The sequence below is a fragment of the Vanessa tameamea genome, chromosome 4 (genome assembly GCF_037043105.1).
Source record: "Vanessa tameamea isolate UH-Manoa-2023 chromosome 4, ilVanTame1 primary haplotype, whole genome shotgun sequence".
Lineage (NCBI taxonomy): Eukaryota > Metazoa > Arthropoda > Insecta > Lepidoptera > Nymphalidae > Vanessa > Vanessa tameamea.
Genome location: NC_087312.1, coordinates 12254226 through 12274683, shown reverse-complemented (window position 1 = coordinate 12274683; position 20458 = coordinate 12254226). Strand labels below are relative to the sequence as shown.

General features: G+C 32.4%; 1 protein-coding gene across 2 annotated transcripts in view; it reads left to right on the top strand.

Annotated features, from left to right (window-relative positions):
* The window catches only part of LOC113395851 (leucine-rich repeat-containing G-protein coupled receptor 5), a 563150-nt gene that overhangs the window by 465967 nt on the left and 76725 nt on the right, over nt 1–20458 (top strand). The gene's annotated exons all lie outside the window — the stretch shown is intronic.

Genomic DNA, 20458 nt, shown 5'->3' with positions numbered 1-20458 from the left:
CTATCAAAAGCCGAAATGTCTTAGTGGATAGAACTCGTCAATTTTAAACTAAGTTTGCGGTTTTAAAACCGAAGACCGTCTTTATGCTTACTTTGTGTTCATCGAAACAGAGTCACAAAATTCATATTTAACTACGTGTCGATAAATTAACCAATTCCAATTGGAGTAGCGTGTGAAATTCCATACATATTGCTTTAAATTGACCCAGCTATGGGACTCATTCTTCCAACTTGAAATCTATCAGAAAGTTCCCTCTTGATATTAAACCAACTCATTATTGGACGAGATTTAATTCCGATGGAACACAAAAACTTTTTGTATTTGCTAAAATTTGACAATTACAAAAGGACTTTGCCATTTCGGAGCAGTCTAAAGTGGAATACGTAAATTAAAAGCTTCCTTTGTTTCTTTATATCAAATGGCGGAAAGTTTCGTGAATCTTGTTTAGGTTTATTATTGTTTAACTTTTTTTTCAGTTCCAACGAAACGACCATAGCCTTTTCGGTGGACGATTTCTTTTATTAATTCCGCGCTGTCTTCGGTCACGCACCTCGGAGGTGGGCCGCGAATAATAAACTGTGAAACAAAGGGAATGAAAGGAAGCTCGGAATAATATTTACGCCGGACCCCCGACCGGCGGAAACCGAACGTCGGGCTTAAATTTTCGAGTTTTTCCGGCTTTTTTCGGACAAACTTTTGGGGTTTTCCTTCCTGACTTGCTAACACGAGTTGTGGACCTCGATGCGTACCTAAGTTCAAGGCGGTTTCCCGTTGCCTCTTGTTTGAATTTATTATAATATTTTACCAAGCGGATTAGAGAGAAAAGGTGAACTGATCCCAGACTTTGTGTTTCTTGAATAAACACTTTATAAGGAACAATGTAATATTTTGTCCTTAGTGCTATAAGGCAACCTTTTTATTTTGTATTACATCTTTATAGAGCTAATATTATTCGATGATAAATATTTTAAATGTAAAATGTATTCGTTTTTAACTTAATTATTCGTATTCATTAATATTTTACGTATTATTTAAATATCGAATCTCATTACCAATCGTATAATTAACTATTATTTTTAGTGAATCTACCAATACTAAATATTATGAAGCTATTAAATTATTGCAATCATTATTACTCTATTTAATTGCACTAAACTTATAAAACCGTTTCATTTTATACAAAAACCGTAAACAGTCGTTGCTTTCAACTAGCACTACTAGTTTGAAATTTCAATGTATGCTGCCAAAATAACTGATATGAAAACAAGTCCTAGAATTAGCCGAAAACAATGGACGTAGCATACAAACAACTACTGAAAAGCATTCTTAACTCCGTGTGTTTGTTTCGGCACTCTCAAAGCCCATTTACCCCCTCCCCCCTCCTGTTTACTCACCATGCTCTAAAGAATCCATCTTCTGCCTTTAGGGTTCTATATAAGATGTTATCTCTGAAAGGCGTTTTGTTTCCAATTTGTGACACTAAAGGCTACATTTTAATATGTATTCAAAAGATCTTTGGACGGATGTCCTTTGTGATGTCACGATTTTATTTTTAATTATATACAACTCACGCTCCCAATGCTTTTCGACTTGGTTTTTGCAACTTCTCTACTTAAAGAATATTAATCATTATTTCAGCTTAAAGTTTAGAAAACTCTGTGGTTTCATTAATTTCGACGTATTATATATTCTGTTCGGATTTTTTAGTTTATAATACAACAGATTAGTACATGTTAAGTATATTTGAATTTTATGTGCAGATCATTTATATCACATTAATTAAAATATAATTATCTGAATAAATCTTTATGTTTTAAAGGGCACGAATAACAATATTCGTAAAAATATATTGTTTTACGAATTATGACATTAAGAAATACGAAATATTCATTTTTTTATATAATTTAAGAAATTGTTTTCATCATTTAAATTTATTATGATAAAAAATTTACATTTTTTATTTACTTAAAGTAGAAAAATCTATCTAATCTATACTAATATTATAAATGTGAAAGTAACTCTGTCTGTCTGTCTGTCCGTCGCTCTTTCACTGCCAAACCAATGAAACGATGTTTTAATTGATTATGATAATAATTACGCTAGACTTAAACTTATTATATTCTGAAAGAGAAATTTAAGTCATTATTTTTCGTTATATATTTATATGTATATAATATTTTATTAAAATAAAGATACACTAACTTCTAATGTTTTACGATAAGTATAAAAAAAATCATCAAAAAAATTTATATTATTTTGAAATTGGATTTTTATTCTTGCTTAACATGATTCGCTAACAAAACTCAGATGGCAGTAGATATATGATATGATAAATATATAGTATATACAGTAGATATATATATGATAATATGCGGATCATTTTCAAAATCAGTCGAGCACCAATCATTTCGCGTGGTTTTTATTTTGAATATTTACAATAATTACGGCCAAAGTATGTATATATATAAATTAGTTTATAAATAAAAAAAAAAAAATAACAGTTACCTCGTTCTTTAATCTAAATCTACGGGTTTGATACGAAGCTAGGATTTGTATATACATAGATAAGTAAATCACTATCCTAAGTGTCAGACATTATCTCATAATAAATAACCACTATGAACCCTTATTAAATACCTCTTGTTATCTATGAAACAAATTGTTCTTCGTGCTGTGCTAGAGTTTGACAAATGGCGGTAACATATGCCGTCAAACTGATACTGGGATTAATTTAACTTACTTTTCTTCTTTTTCTAGCGACTCAGATGTAACGCTCGTAGATAGCACACTTTTTGTATTTGTCAAAAGGCTCGTGGTGAAATGTAATTAATGCATACGATTTAATCGAAATAACACAATTGCAATGCCATTATTCAAATAATTTACATTGTTTTTTAATCTTCTGATACGACTGACAGATAACGCACAGCCTAAAATTTAATATATACGCACTTGAAACTTGTGGCAATCTTCGTTTTATAATGTAGAGGCACAATATTGCGAAATTTGAAGGGCGCTCCCCTCCATGTTCAACTTCCATCAATCGGCAAGAAAATGAAATTTTTACAACAAAACAAATAAATCCGGTCGTGTAAGATTTTCGGATAAAACAAATCTGTTTCATTAGAAACGAAGTTCTAAACATGAATTATTTTATTTTTAACGAAAATTACCGCGACTGACAGGCCATCGAAAGTGTACATAATTTTTCATGTAATCTTCATTTTGTAATTTTTATTTAGATTATCTATAAAAAATTGACTATAAGAGAACCGAAATATATTGTTTTCATCTTTTCAATAATGATTATAGTTGAGTCTCGAACACTGGGTGAACACAAGTTTAAAATGAAATGAATGAAATGAATCGTGAAATATTTTTATATATATGGCGTTTATAAGCGGACAGACCTGCTACCTACAAATGTGGTCACAACTGCCTCATCATCAGCCCGCATTCGTCCACTGCTGAACATAGGCCTCTCCAAATGCACGCCACTGTGGTCTTTCTTCGGCAACTCGCATCCACCTCCTGCCAGCCGTCTTCAGCGCAAATCGTCCCTCCACCGTGCCTGAGGACGTCCAACACTACGTTTGCCGAGACGCGATCTCCACTCTAGAACACGTTTTCCCCAACGGTTATCGGTTCTACGACAGCCGTTGGGGACAACTGCCTTTACAATTTTAATATTTTTTTACATAACCCATGCGACATCGATCTCAGGAACTGAGAGTTTATGTGCCTTGTACCTGTAATTATACTGGCTCACTTACCCTCTAAACGGAAACACAACAATACTAAGTATTGCTGCTTGGCGGTAGAATAAATTATGGGAGAGTACATATGCAGACGGACTTGAACAAAGTACCACTTAGTAAAAAATCTATGTACGCTGTGTCAAAAACCTTCACGCTATTGCCAAGAACTGTTCAAAAGTTTCACTTCGATCGAATGAGCGACGCCTGAACGTATAGCACACGATCAAAACCGAGCCTTTAATTTAATATATCAGATTAAAAGCCGTGTTTGTGTGTTGGTGGCGCTCTTAGATGAAGATTGACAGGCCCTTCGCACAAAGCGATACGACGTAACACGTGTTTACAAGAGAACAGGAGAACTTAATCAGGGAGAAAGGAAAAAAAACTGGAATTAATTATAATATACACTAATAAATTGAGTATTTTTTGTTGTTATATATATATATATATGCACAAATGTATGTATATGTGTGCCAAGTTAGTACATACATATATGTATTCTTTTTTGGAATATTTAAATGCCGCGAATACGCCTCGAAAAAAATAAAAAACGTCGACAAAGTACACGCACACTAGTAAAGTAGTATGACGTTTAATGTGTGTCAAGCGTAGCTATCACGCACACCAAGATAATAAAGTTGGCTCGTTTGTTTTAGTTCTTTTCGATTGCGACACTCTATCCAGATATATGTATAAAAAATGTAAGGCTTTTAATCGTCTACTTTATTGTAAGTCGATGCTACATGGAACTGCAGCACATTAGTATACTGTTTAATCAAACGCCAAGCTAGTTGGTATATATAGGTACATATATTGTGCAACATAAAGGACAGTGTCTGCCGACTTTGCGAGAACAATACAAATAAAATCAATAAGTTTCAAACTCTTCTAGAATTATTATCCAAAACTTAACTTATAATTGAACAATATTGTATTAATATCTTTAAAAGTTAAGTCTGTCAAGTTTAAAAAATAGTCTAAATTTAAGGAAAAGTAATCCTTTCTAGTGTGTGTGTAATCATGAACAACATTATGTCACGCAGTCCAATAAAGTTTCATTGTAAATGACGCTAATTTTGACTTGAACACTATTGGTCTATTTCATATTTTGTGCCACCATTTTAGGGAAATTATTTTAGTCGCCATATTGGAATTTTAAATCAGTATGTATACTGTGATGGTCAGACTTACATCATTATTGCCTGCATCTACGTTGTCAATTTATTATCTATAAATGTTTCCATACGTTAGTTATCTAGCTAAACCATTTCTATTTAATTAGTACCAAACCAAATTTCTTAATTCTTTGAAATTGACGATAAGTTTGAGACGAACCAGAAACATATATCTACCTAGATTTAATATGAGGATCAATCTACCACTGCTGGGCAAAGGCCTAATCTACTCTCGAGGAGAAATTTAAAGCTTATATCGCCAAGATATTCCAATGTGAGTTCGTACCGCATGGATACATGCAGATTCCCTCGCGATATTTTCCTTGATCTTCGAGCTTGTCATATAGTTAATATTTTGCGTAGGCATACATTTATTTTAACGATATTTCTTTCGACGTGAGATTAATATTTGAATGTAATGTTTTTGCACATTACGTTTTAAAATGGAATGGTTTACTGACATCCACATGATCTTTACATTGTATGCATTAAAAACAACGGACACATTTCCTGGCCAACAACTCATAGGCCTGTAGATTTCTGTCGTGCTCTGTTTAAACAGCATATATATATTTTTTATTTTAATCAAGCTCAAAACCAGCGTCACAAATGAGCACTACGTGAATACGCCCTCCACGCGTCACTGGAATCCTGCAGCGCATTGTCTTGCAGTAATATTGTCTTCCAAAGAACACACTTAAATTCACAAACAACATCCCCTCCTCCCTCTACTGTTTACTGCTCTCGGATTACTCGCAGTTGTTAACTTTTATAGGACAAATGAAGCTCGCTTTGCAGCTTTTTAAATGAAATAAAAACAGTAATTACTGTTTACCGAACCGCCTGTTCCATTGCTATATTATTATTAATTTTATTCTTCGATACGTTCATTCGACTACATTATTTGCTAGACATTTTGACGTGAAGGTAAAGCTTGCTTAAATTGAATAAGAGATTTCCTTATATAGCTTAGACAATTTGAGCGTTAAATAATAATATGCAATTTATTATATATGCGGTATGCATAGTTCACCACACTACAATTTACAATATAAAAAAATATTCTTTTTTAAGGTAGAATAATCAACACGCAGATAGTACTATACCCCTGCAACTATCGTATGTGGCTGCATACAAGATTTATTATACATTAGTAAGTAATGGTTCCTCCTCTTGATTTCAAATATACTTCTCACTGTACAAAATATTTTCTTTCTTTCTTTAAACGGACGTGAGCTATCGATTGGCGACTCTCAAATTGTCCATAAAAACGTCCTCATCCCTTCATTAAGGGCCCTCCACACTTTCCCTGAAATCGTCCCCTTGCCACAATAGTCGTAACTAACGTCAAGCGGATCGGCGTTTAAATGAAGCTTACGATTCCAAGGCAAATGTAGAGTATGCAAAGCATAGAGAGATATATGCATTTTATAATGCATATGTTTTATTTTACGTGGCATGTTATTTATCATATATTCCCACAATCTATACATTACTGTAGTAATAGGATTATAACGAGTCGTGTTCTGATTTAAGTAGTTTTTTTTTTTACATATACACAAACAAATTATAGAGCAGCAAAAAAATAATGTAAAAAAAATCTTATTGCATAACTGGCATAAATAATTACTTCTATAATATAAGTTTTGTCAAATATGGGTATAATTATATAATAATAACAGAATTATAGTCAGGCCAGAAAACCTAAACGTATTACGCATAAAACAACCGAATTGAGATATTCCTTGTTTTTAAATCGGCTAAAAATAACTATTTATATTTTCTAGTTGATAAAGTTGATGCGTCACTTTTGTTTGATCGCTCTACCGTGTAGCTCTATGAGCTCAAGGGAGCCCGCATCTGTCGAAGTATTGCTCCCTAAGTTGCAACTCTTCGACCCTTCTGCTCGCCTGGTAGCATGCTAACGCGTTAATACTTTTTGGCTATGTGATCACGCACTCACACATACATATATCTGTGTGTGTGTTTGTGTTATATGTCTCATATATCGATATTATTGTAATATTAAAATCATAATTAAAAAATGGATGAACTAAGTTATAAAGTCAATTTTATTACTATCTTGCCTGAATTGATATTCGACAGGAATTAGACGGTGCCTATGTAGGCCGTAACAACTTATACGCTGTGAGTAGTTACAGAGATTTATTTAAATACGTATATTTTAATTATTTCATTTATTTCAATAATTAAACTCTAATTCGCGGATGAACTTAAAATTAATTTACAAACAAAATGTTGCGAAAACTATATAGGAGGAAAAAAAAACACAAAAACGCAACATAATATTTTTTACTTAAAATGTTTTCGGCTTGAAATTAAAAGTTTCGTCTTTTGTTCAAAATGTTCGTAATAAAAACCTACAATTTTAATATTTCACGAGCCTGAATTTCTCTTTATGCGTCTTTCGGAACACTAAACTTGGATGCGTTACTTATTTCTGATCGATGAGCGATAAAAAAATAAATCGCAACAAACAAAAAACGTACATCTTTGTCCGTAATAAATGTAAATATGGTTGTTTTGTGCAAACTGTGTCCTCGAGGGAGCCCAAATGCAAGGGGCAATACTCGTTCCACTCCGCATCCCTTTTATTGTTCCCCCTGAGAACGATATGTGCCTTTATTACCTGACTGCACACATTGCGTGATTATTTGCTACGGTATACGAATATTTCTATGGCGATATGAGATTTTTTCACGAAAATCAAACATCGGTATTGGTCTGGTTGGCCGAGTAGATATCATCATGTAACGTTTCTTTACGATCTGTAGAACGAACGGAAGTGATCCAGTCTATGTATCTACTTTCGTGTGTATTGCCTTAAACTGACTCGACTAATATTTGTTAATTTACTGAATTCGAATTTTACTTGTGAGTCTGTTATAAATTTGTTTCTTATTATAAACATTTCTCAATATATGTAGCTGTAGTTTAATATATTAGCAATGTATGCGTTGTTACGTCACTATTATATGAAAAATCAATATGACTAGAACGTAATGTGAAATAGATGTTTTCGATATTTCAACGTTTCGCTAAATATTTGGCTTGGCGACTTTCTCTACAGAATTCAACCCATATTTGATCGAACTCCCGTATTTATATAGTGATGTTCATCGAGAAACCTAAGACGGGGCGGTAATGGGGTCCATTTGAGTACATTCTTTTAAAACTCACCCTCTTTTATTTGCAGCTAGCATTAAGTTTAAAAAAGGGATTATTTCGTCTGCCAATTTCGGTAAAAAATTGCGACATCATTAATTTTAACTCGTTATATATGTAACACTGTTTAAATAGTTTAAAGTTTGGCTAATTATGTATCAATTAATCACACCTAAAGCGCCTAACTAAATTCAAGTTACGAGCCGCATATAATAGACCGGTCTCCAGCGAACAGCAATTTAATCAGAAGTTTAGACAGCACATCAGACAAGGTCTTTGATCGCGTTGTTATTGTAATATCAACACGTGCACACGCGATACACACGCGGCCCTGGTTAAGTAAACATTACACAATAAATAACCCACCGATACACGCTGTGGTGTATCAAAGCTCGTTGCTACTTAATTGAATGAAGAACATAAAGCGTAAGCTAGTTGAATGACTAGGAATACAAAAAAAAGTGTTTTAAAATAGAGGGAAAAAAATTAAAGTGCCAACGTTACGGTTCGTTTTACATGAAAGGTTTTTTTTTGTGAACGCATCGTTGATTCCTTTTGAATGTTTTATTGAGGTAAACTATGTTATTCGTGTCATAACCGGAGTGCAATATTGAAAACGTTACAATTGCCAATTTTGATACATGAGAGTCGAATGAAATATAGCTTAAAAATTTATGAAAAACGTCCCGTCCCGTCCCGGCGTCGTCGTCGCACGAATTTAATTAACGTTTTACTTTTATATTTTGCTCAACTCATTCAGATCATTGCAAGATACTTACCTATCTTTATACATATAGTTGAAACCGCTACTTCAAATTAAAGAATTTGATTATTTAGCCGATACGACTGTTGCACCCATCAGTAGGGTACGTTGTGTTCGGTCTCAATTCGCCTGTGCATCAACTGCCATCTACCATATATATCACTGACCATATTCATAACTGAACTATTTCAGTCCACTAATTTTGCGAACTATGTCTTTTTGATAACTCGGGTTCTATTTCTGATAGTCTCATTGGTTATTTTATCTCGTAAATATTTGGTACTTAGTTCCCTATAAGAATCACTATTTATGCAACTTAAACGGTGTTTCGAGGACTATTTTAATATATAATAATAATATTACTATTTTATAATACAATATTAATGACTAATGAAAACATATTATTAATAATTGTTACTATTGTAATATATCCATGTTTCGTAAAATGTTTGTTGATGATCAGAAAAAAAAAAAATCATAAAGTTCGTCAATCAGATCGATAGTTTGCCTAACTTGTAACTCGTAACGTGAACGCAGTAAGATAAACAAATTTTACTTCCTCGTAATATTAGTATATGTTCTACTCGTTATGAATTAGGCTCATAAATAAATATTGTATTTATAGGTCAATGACTTTTTGACAGTAAGCAGATGTTCGTTACGCGAGTTGATTTCATATCAATCGTTTGATTAAGAAAGTCTTGTATATTGCTGTCATAATAAATCCACACATTCAAACGCCCTATTTACTGACGTAATCATTTAAAGGGACTCACTATGACTTGCATATAAATTACATATAGACCTCAACACTGTCAAATGCTGCCAATAGCAAACTTTTTAGATTTTTACCATTTTTTCCTATTTTATTTTCTTATTGTTTATATTACATTTTTTTTTCATTTTTTTCATTATTGTTCGTAAATTGTATGTGTACACATGCACAGGATTATCACATAGCTTTTGAATGTTATCTTACCTGTTAACTGTGACAATCTGTTTAGTGTGCCATATTTAATAATAATAAATTATATTATTAACCCTAGACTATATACAAATTTATGAGCCTGTAGTACATGAAACAAATAAGAATATTATTCTAAATATATAAAATGAAACAAATAATATCATAATAAAAAATTAACGTTTTTTTTTTAGTTTTTCATGTAGAATGTTATTGGTTTCCATACAATGAATATATAGAAAAATATCCGGAAAAAAGAGTTATATTTCGTAGATTTATTCTATTAGTATTAGTATACGTATGTAGATTCGTAGTACAATTACATTCCATTGATAGATTTACGTTCAATCAAATCTGATAAAATAAAATGAAATGAATAAATAGTTAAAAGTTATTTGAAATTAGAATAGAGTATCTTTGTCCATTTAATTTTGAACGTAATTTAGAATTGCGAACAGAATATTTGTAAAGCTATCTGCGATACAAACAACGTGAGAATGAGCGTGAATACGTAGAAAATTAAAAAAGTAGCATCGTTTATCGCAGTGCTATTTCCACTACGATACTTGTAGCTCGATTCGCAGAAGTATTGGAAATATTTGACGGTTAGAACATCAATTAGACTTTGTTATTCGAGTGATTCGTATCTTTATTGTTTGCCTCGTTGATCTAGTGACTAGCCTATAACGCCGTAGGCGAGGTCCTACGTTAAAGTCCAGGTTCGAGCCAGTAAAAAAGTTACTGTTTTTATTCCCCGAGTAATTTATTAAAGTTGTCATCGTGTACACTTCCATGTCTCGGAGAGCACACACAGCAATTATTCCTGAACCTGAATACTTTTCAATCGTTTGGGATTTCCCATTACATCGAATGATGAGTATAATACCAGATGTACTCACTGTACAGTTGTCAAGATTCAAATCGGATCACAACAATACTCAGTATTATTATTTGGCTGTAAAATATTAGATGAGTGGATGGTACCTAACCGGACAAGCAGGCACAAGGCCCCCACCAAGTTAAACACCATTATCACACTCATACTACTCACCCTCTAGGATGAAATAAATCTTTTAGAGATAAGCGAAATCTATGTAACATAAAATTGTGTTAAACTGTACCCTGTTACAATTTTTTTAAGTTGGATAATCTTAAAAACATGATAAGTACATGAATAATAAAATAAAAAAGTAGTACAAGTGACGTACAATATCAATATATAAACACAATAACCTAAAAATAACGCCGTTATATTTATCGCGAACACAAACTAATCTAGGTCAACTTTCGCCATACAATATCGTGAAGTCAATTAAATCATAAAGTGAATTCCAAAAAGAAACGAAAGTTCTAGATCTTCTGGGTCAAAATCGCGAATGTATTGTTTCTTTGTACAAACTTCCGATTATCATTGTTCACAATACAATAACCGTTAAATGATTAACTGTTCACTGATTTAAAAAAACACCAGTTGTCGTTAGGTAAAGGTTAGATGTAAGGCATTAAAAAGAAACCTCTGTTTTGGGGTTTAAGCTGGTTTCGTACAAAATATCACCAAATCTTATATATTAATAGTGTAAGCCCATTTATGTCTCAGTGATTATGGAACGATGGCTGCATATAAAATCGGTTAGTCTCATTTTGAACAGCTCCAGCCGTAGATGTGCAGAAAATTAAAGAGGATTCTTGATTGAAATTTACTAAATTGTTACGATTTAACAAAGAATTAATTTTAGGAGGCGTAACAAAGTTACTTGCCAAAAAAAAATGATAACATAAACATTCTAACTGAACTAATATATACTATTTCATATTAAAAAAATAATTGAAAAGAGGTCTCAATATTTTGGCACCAAATTACTAGACTTGCAAATTTACAAACAAAACCTGTCAAACGCGAAGTTTCGCGGGAGACCCCCTAGTAAGTTATATTGGTGTAGCCGTGAAATCGTCACAGACAGACAGACATACTGAGTTACTTTCGCAATTATAATATTAGTAAAGATTAATAATGAATCTTCGTTCGAAGTTCTTATATAACATCAGCAATTGAAATACAAGTATCCGGTCCGATAGTTCATTACAATAGATAATGAAATAAACACAAGCGCAAGTCTGGCCCAATTCCAATTACTACGGCCACAACCCCATTCATCAAGATCGGACAAGTTTCTGTTCCAATGAACTGAGAAAGATTTCTTTTTGTCTCTCCCGCGCTGCACACTGCACATCCTCCCCCTTTCAGCCGCACTCCCAATTCGCAAGATTAAACTGTCAATTCGGATACTTTTTTATCTGTTGTCGATGTTAAGGCGGGTCGACATTATATTTGGATACTTTTTCTTTTTTTAAAGGCATAGAATAAGTATGGAATGGTGGTGAATTTATTTTTGTAAATGAAAGTTTTTTTTCCTTTCTGTGAATTATCTGTAAGTATCTTTTTTTCACTGATTGCAAAATTCACACTTTGAATACATTAACAAAAATGTAAGCAATTCATCTGTTAAAACAAAAACCTGTTATTCCTTGTAACAATTGTCATTAATGTCTAAACTAAACTCCAACTCCAAACTAACAAATGTACTAAGATACCGGCTCTTAACAGAATTAAAAGTATTGATCCACATTTTCTTATACCTAATAGCGTATTGATATACTTTGAGTACTCAGCTTTAGTTTCCCTTCGGAACAGCTAAGCGAGACGTAATTTAGGGTTTCGCAGCTGCTTCGCGTGTAATGTTGATTGTATTGCGATGCCTTTTTATATAATTGTAGTGCGTGGGGACCCCTTATAACCTTCAATACAAGAATTAGTAGTGCGCACGGACCCTCACATTTTACTCGACTAATTCGATCAATCGAAATTACATTACGTCATTTAAGTTTTAATAACGATTATATATAGTAAAATAAGTATAAATTAAATAATACGACCACCATACTGCCTCTATGATGATGCAAGATACTGGAATCATCTCAACCTGTGTGGGTATTTAAAAGTTATAGTAGAATACAAAAACTTACATACAAACTAACCCTTAAAACATAATCCTCCTGTTTTGGTCAGTCATCTAAAAATATATATAATATGTATATACATATTTTCATGTACATTTTATTCGTACTAATTGCCTTTAAATTATATGACCGTTTTGTAAAACTCAATCATTATAAATAGTATTTGCCAGATGAATTTTTCCCATTTGTATTTATAAAAAATACGGTACAAGGACAAAATTTCAAAATTACACGAGTCAGGTATTCATTCGATGCTCCATTCATTCGAACCAAGGAAGATGAATCACGAAGTATTTCAAGCGAACCATTCGCAATGACATCCAACTTTATACTTAAACCTCGCCATAAAATACCTCGAAATCTTTTATTTCTATTTAGACAAATCGAAGGCACCCAATATAACGTATTTAACATTAATCCGCGTGATAAATGATTGAATAAATTAAATCGGTTCAACCGGCTCTTAACGCGAGAATTAAGTGAGGTTTAATTGAAACTAAGAGGGTATAAAAAACCGAACGGCCACAGCTGATAAGCGCGGCGTAATCCTCTCTTAAACAATGGCTTAAACTTCCGAGGAGGTAAAGCAAGTAGCCAGTTTTTAACGCTTACACAAGTTCTGACGTAATCTCCGCTTATTTTAAGATGAAACATTTTTGAGAAAAAGGATTTTGTTTCATTTTATACATCACGTTTATTATGGACATTATAAAGGCAAAACGTTTTTGTCTTAAAGTTATTACGTTATTTATTTATTTATAACAAGAAAATGAATGTCTCGATGTAGAAGCGCATGTACTTATATAATAATACTATATACTTAAAAATTCTCCGAAACGTGTTGCATCTTCTGATATGAATTTTATTTATAGTGGCTTAGTAGTTTTTTTCAATTAAGCATAACAAAAAAAAAACATCTAATTTATAACATAAGAATGCAGATACACTTGTGTCTTTTGGATAGGCCCAAAATCAGCCAATACGCCACTTTCATCCAATCTTAAGACTGGTTTGTTGCCCCACCGTAAAATAAACAATAGAAATTAAAAAAATAGCTCTTAAGATGATTCCTACAAATATTGGAATTGTGCTACGTTCCTGTCTGTATTTTATGTCTTAAGTTCACTGTTGTACAATAAAGAGTATTTGTATTGTATTGTTTACAAAAGGCTTAACTTCACCTTTTTTTCTTTTTAAACAGCAAATTTTCACCTGCGGATTCACAAGTGTGCTATGGGAAGCTTAGCTTTCGTTCTTCCTTGGGCTTCAAGTTTTCTCTGTACCAAACTTAATCAAAATCGGTTTAGTGTTGAAATCATGACAGACGCAGACACTTTGGCATTTGTAATATTAATATGGATATAAACATGAAGCTATTCAAAATTTATTCATATTAAACACAGTTTTAATCTCACCTTGTAACCTTTGTTTAAATAAATAAAATAAAAACATCGCATATCGTTTCTGTTCTGTCTAGAAAACAGATGACTTCTGCCCTTAGATCTATAATAGATACCTAAGGTGCTTCGTCCTTTGCATGTGTGATTACAACATTACACCGATGGCCAATGGGAAAATAATTGATGAGCTTGTAGAGTGTGTAGTGTAGTGTACAAATCTACCACCAGTAATAAATGAACAGCAATGTGTAATGGTATTTATGTAACCTTCTGTCTGAAAAGTCGAGGCAACGTTTGCGCACAGACGCCGTGTGCCGTTTCAATGCATTTTATATAAACCATTGTAAATTATTGACGAAGCGCAGCCTCGCATTTATATTAAACAGGGTTAAGACCTTCCCTTTGAAACCATTAATATATAAACATACTTGAACCGAGTCGTGCTATGTGGAAGAAAACAGATGCAAAGTTATTATAACATTGTTAATTGTAACAAGAAAATATTGAAGCGCCTCTAACACAAAAATGTGGCATAAATAAAATCTTTTAAATTCGCGTTTGAAGCAGTTTTTATATGTTTAATTTTTATCGTTATATAGAAAATTAATCTAGCATTAAATGCTATTAAATCGGACTTTTTGGAAATTATCCATGACAGGCGAAAAGTCGTATTGTAGGATTTAATTATACTAATCACTCTTATTATTTTAATATATTCCAACGAGAAACAATCAGTTTCGCTCAATCCCGTGCGAGTATGCACATATTGTTGTTTCTCATGGAAAAGACAAAAATAATTCTAGATGGAAGTTGACTATGTTTACATACCCGTGCCTCGGAAAACACGTTAACACACACTAGTCAGATTTACGTGCCATTTCATAGGAGTAAGGCCGTAATCATCTGGTAGTAGGCGTCAGAAGTATTTTTGGTCATGTCGGATTTACCGTTGTATGGGATTATCAAGGATTATATATAGAAAGTGTGCTTGTGTTTGCACACACACACACATGTGCACTATAATATTATATATGTTTACATCCTTTGCCTCGGAAAACACGTTAACGCACACTAGTAAGATTCACGTATTACGATTTACTGAGACTGGCCACTGTTGCCGAAATCGGCCAGAACATCTTCAACTATTCTACCACACATATAAACATACAAGCGTATTTGCCTATAACGACGGTTTCACCACTATGTTTATATATAATCAAACCTAGACAGAAAGAATGGGGTAATAAAATAAATGAAAAAAACCACACGTAACTTAGTAACGTTCGTAAGTTCTGAAAATAGGTTTAATTTATTTGCGACACCATCCTAAGTCTAGTTCAGCACGAAGCTGTTGAAATGGGATTCCTGTGTTTGTTCTCTCGTCCGTTAACTTAATTGTCTACCGTCTTATCGAAACTTTATTTTTATATTTAGCTTTTCGCCGATTATCGTTTAAGATCCTTTTAACGTAACTTTCTTTTTTAGGGTATCTAAAAATAAAACTTATACTTCGTTAGTATATTAAAAACTCCGTGGTCGAATAGTGTATACACCGGTTTTCATGGTTACGCCTCTCCGAGGTCCGAGGTTCGATTCCCGGCCGAGTCGATGTAGAAAAAGTTCATTAGTTTTCTATGTTGTATTGGGATCAGAGTAATGTATGTTGTCCAATATTTAATAAAAATTTAATAATAATATTAAAAACTGAATACGAAGTGGTTATAGTGACTAGCTTATAAAGCCACAGATTCCGAGATTCTAGGTTCAACCCTAGTTCGGGTCAATAAAATTATATTGCTTCTTTTTTAAATATCTGGCAAGAAATTCTCAGTAGAAGCTGTAAATCTGGAAGTGATTACACGATCCTGAAACTGAAACCATTGGTCCTGCACCTGATATCTTTACAGTGGTACTAAATTAGTAGTCCTTTGTTATTATTAATTAAGGAATAGAGAGAGCACACATGTGTATTATAATAACATTAATGTTCATATAAATTAATAATTCTAATTGATATATCAATGATTCTTTTTATTAAAGTATCTTTTTAAACAACGTATTTCTATAAGCATAATACTAAATTCAAACTTTTATACCCGAAATAACTAAACGATAGGTTTCTCGTCAACTAACAGCTATCAATCAATTCTTCAATTGAATTCATAAGTTTCTCGAAGTAAGAAGAAATACATTTAAGACGCGAATCCATTAAAAGCTATGTTTGTGTTGCACTCAACGCTGACTCAACTTGTAATGGAACGCTTCTGTCAATATGCTCCGACTCCTTTTTTGTATAGAGTGTGTTTACTGATAGTTTATTGACAAATATTGAAGATTGTTTGTAGGTAGGAAATATTTATACCGTTCTTATTGAAATTTTTGAGCTGTTCTCTTTAGACAGGGATAATATCAATATAAAGATCGTGTGTATTGAATAAAAAGTTACCGAGTAACCTGTTTATTTATAGAGTAATACGAATTTTTAATGTAAAATATTCCATGTGATAGAATATTAAACCATAACGCATAACAATGAAAGCAAAACTTTAATCGAATTAATTATTTTTTTTCGGTTGACCAAAAAAATATCTTATTTTGTATATATTTTGATTTTATTTATGGCTTTTATATAATCGAAGAAGGAGTAATGATAAACTAATCTTAGATTTATATATTCCCTGCGATTTCTCTGTCTCATATATTATGCACTACAGACAATTCTTGATGAATGTATCTTTAGATATAATATCTTTAGGTATAAACACTATTCCACTTAATTTAACTTCCAAAGTTCCCATGGCAACTTCACCGGCATTCAAAACGCTATGTGTTCGAGAATCAATAATGAATATCAGATTACACAAGACATCGACCAATGATATCGCGCCATTTACTCGAAAGGTGTTTTTTGTTTGTTTACTTTTTTGATTGGAATAGATTATATATTTATTAGATCTGTATCCATGATCTGCAATTAAGATCCCACGTGGATCTATTCTATTTTGAGAAAAGTTGCCAAATTAATAATATAATAATAGTAAATATATTTTAGCACGTATTTCAATGGTCAACGAACTTTAATCTCCGAGCAATGCCTCACAACGCCGAAGAGCGGCCATATTTATTATTCGATTATCGCCACAAAAAGCTTTCATATTACAATAGCGCCCTCAAATATGTGATTACACTGTTAGACCTCACCCCTCAACTGTCCGTACATATAAATCGGTTATTAATTTCGTTTGTTGATTAAATGTTCCGATTTTAAAATAGTTTTCATGATAACATTGTTCAAAATTATAATATTTATCAAGCGGTTTTATAAAATGATTGATTATAATATGATATATGGATTACTTATAATAACTAATCAAATATGTTTGCCGATCTATAAATACATGGATTTTAAACAGATAATATAGTTTTTCATGAATCATAAAACTAAACAACACGTGGGCCTTAACCGATGATCTCTAGCGGACTCACTCTCCCTTCAAATCGGAGCACAATACTATATTATATTTTTTAGCAGCAGAATATCCGATTAGTTTACCTTTGTATAGAAAGAAAATCAGCATTTGTCGACTAAAACACTACGACTTTTTTCCTATGGTGGAATTAGCTCAAACATTAACCTTCATAGTTGAGGAGCCCATTTCCCAGACTGTTACTCAGTACAATATTAGCGTAAATTTAAATCGGATACATAACAATATATAACACACATCAATCCATCTTGCCGTAATCAATTCTCACGCAACCGGTAGTAATATGAGAAAATAAGATTACGAACTCGACGCGTGGTGTGTTAAACGCCACTCTAAACGATATTCGGGATCGGAATGTTCTTTGTACAGTTACATTATCTTTTGAATAGGATTATTGTGTGCCTTCAAGTACCGAGATTATGGAATTCTATGAGATAAATAGAATCATATTTTTTTATTATATTTTTAATACAATCGTCGCATGATATGTAAATTTTTGAATATTATTTTCAATATGCCTATAAATGTTGCGTGGCAATTTATGCTTTCATAAATTTCTTAGTCATATATTCTTAGTCATAGGATCTCGTCCGCGAGGTGGTGTGTATTTGCTGCGTGAACGAACGAACACATCAACAAACACACTTTCACATTTCAAAAATTAAACACAATTAGTTTGATTATTGTGTTTATAAACGAGTATACTCGGCTTACGTGACGTCACTGCTAATTAACTGATTTTTACTCGGTATGGAGGTATTTTAATTACAGATGAATGAACGATTATAAATAGGGGACATCTCTCCTTGTGTATTCCATGTGATAGACGAAAAAATATGTCAATTAGTTTGTTGCACTTAGCAATTATTTAACTTACCATTACAAAAGAATATTATGAAGTTATCTTTAAATTCTTATTATTTGCGACCTAGTGACATTAGACATCGAAGCCCGAGCCAAATGTTACATTTTGATTGCAATCAGCTGTAAATAACCTAGCACCTAGAATTCCTTCTATTTTCAGTCTCGCAATATATAGTCGTGAGCAAACTGATTTGGTGTGTTAAAACTGGAATATACCTATAATTTAAATTTGGAGCAAACGATGCAGTATACCGTAGTCATTAGACATTTGTAGTCGAGCCAATAACGTAAATAAAGAAAATCAATCAAGGTACACTATATTCTCTTACAAAATAGAGCATTCTTTTATAAGAAACCTAACCGATATAAATCATTATATATATAAAATTTATTTTTCACTAAGGCTAGTCGAACATTCATGATATATAAGAATGTTTAGATTAAAAATTTATAAGTACCGGAAATGGTTCACCCGCTTGGGAGCTACGATGGCACATACAGACACACAGATACACTCGTTAAACTTTTTACACTCATCTTTTTGCGTCGGGGGTAAAAAGTCGCGCCAGATATGATAAGGAAGCGTTATGAGTATTTAATTAAAAATATTAAATTTAATTTAAAAAATATATATGATATAATTCTCATGCATCATGGCAAGAATGAGTGGATATAAACGAAAAACTGTCACTTGTAAAAAAAAAATTAACCCTTTAATCGCCACGAGTCCATTAACAGCCAACAAGTGAACAAAACAATGAAAACGTTGAAAATAGGTCGTATATGTCTAGATATACTTTAATTTAAATTAAAAAGAATAAAATGTTTTTCAAGTATCCGCAATCCAGGCTGCTGGCTGGTATGTTTATGCTTAGCCGTATAAAATCATTCTAGGTCGGGCGTTAATTTTTTTTTCTCTTTAATTATAATAAATGAGAACAACGCTCATCATGATTCGTAATGAAAAATGTTATCGTATTTATAAAATAATCTAAATGTAATATATTTAATGGAGGCAGTATATGTTATTGTTTTTAATTGTATACTTCGTAATTGTAAATTTAAAATAGTATTTAGTGTGTTATTAAATATAATTACAATAATTACATTATATTAAATAAACGCTTATTGATGTGTCCGATACTATTATAAGTTAGATACTGTTATAAATTATATTAACTTATCTATAAAACGCAGACAAAACATAGTTCATAGACTGAAATAATAAATTTATTTTTTACGAGATCGGTTAATTAAAGGGGAGATATTGATCCGTCTTTGAAAAAGCGAAACAGTCTGAGAAACAAACGAGTATTTTTCAATAATTTCATTAGTGTTACAACTATAATATTGAATACTATCAATCAAATTAAATGGCATCAATATATCCTTAAAAATTTAAAACAAATTATGAAGATATAAATTCTTATACTTATTTAGTTATTTACGTTTTATCGTGAATACATCTTTGCGCAAGCGAAGCTATCACACAGATAGAAAATGTTCAATGTAAAATAAGAAATTAAAACTAGATAGATAACCGAACGTACTTTAAATTAAAAGCGTTCTATTGACGTCACAATCGTGAAACATCGCTGTTCGCCGCTCCCGCGACGTATCCAAGACATCGGGTCCATTTCAGATTAGCTGGTCCGTCGCCGCCCTCTATCGGGTTTTGGATGTCTCAACCTTTTGAAATTCAACGATATTTTAATGGCCACTATCGGTTCCAGTGATTTTTTTTCTCCTTTCCCCAACTTCCGCGTTTCAGCTTTGACAGAGCTCGATATTGCTTCTCCTCGCCTTTTTATTTACGGTCTGAATGGTAAATAGAGTGCGGTG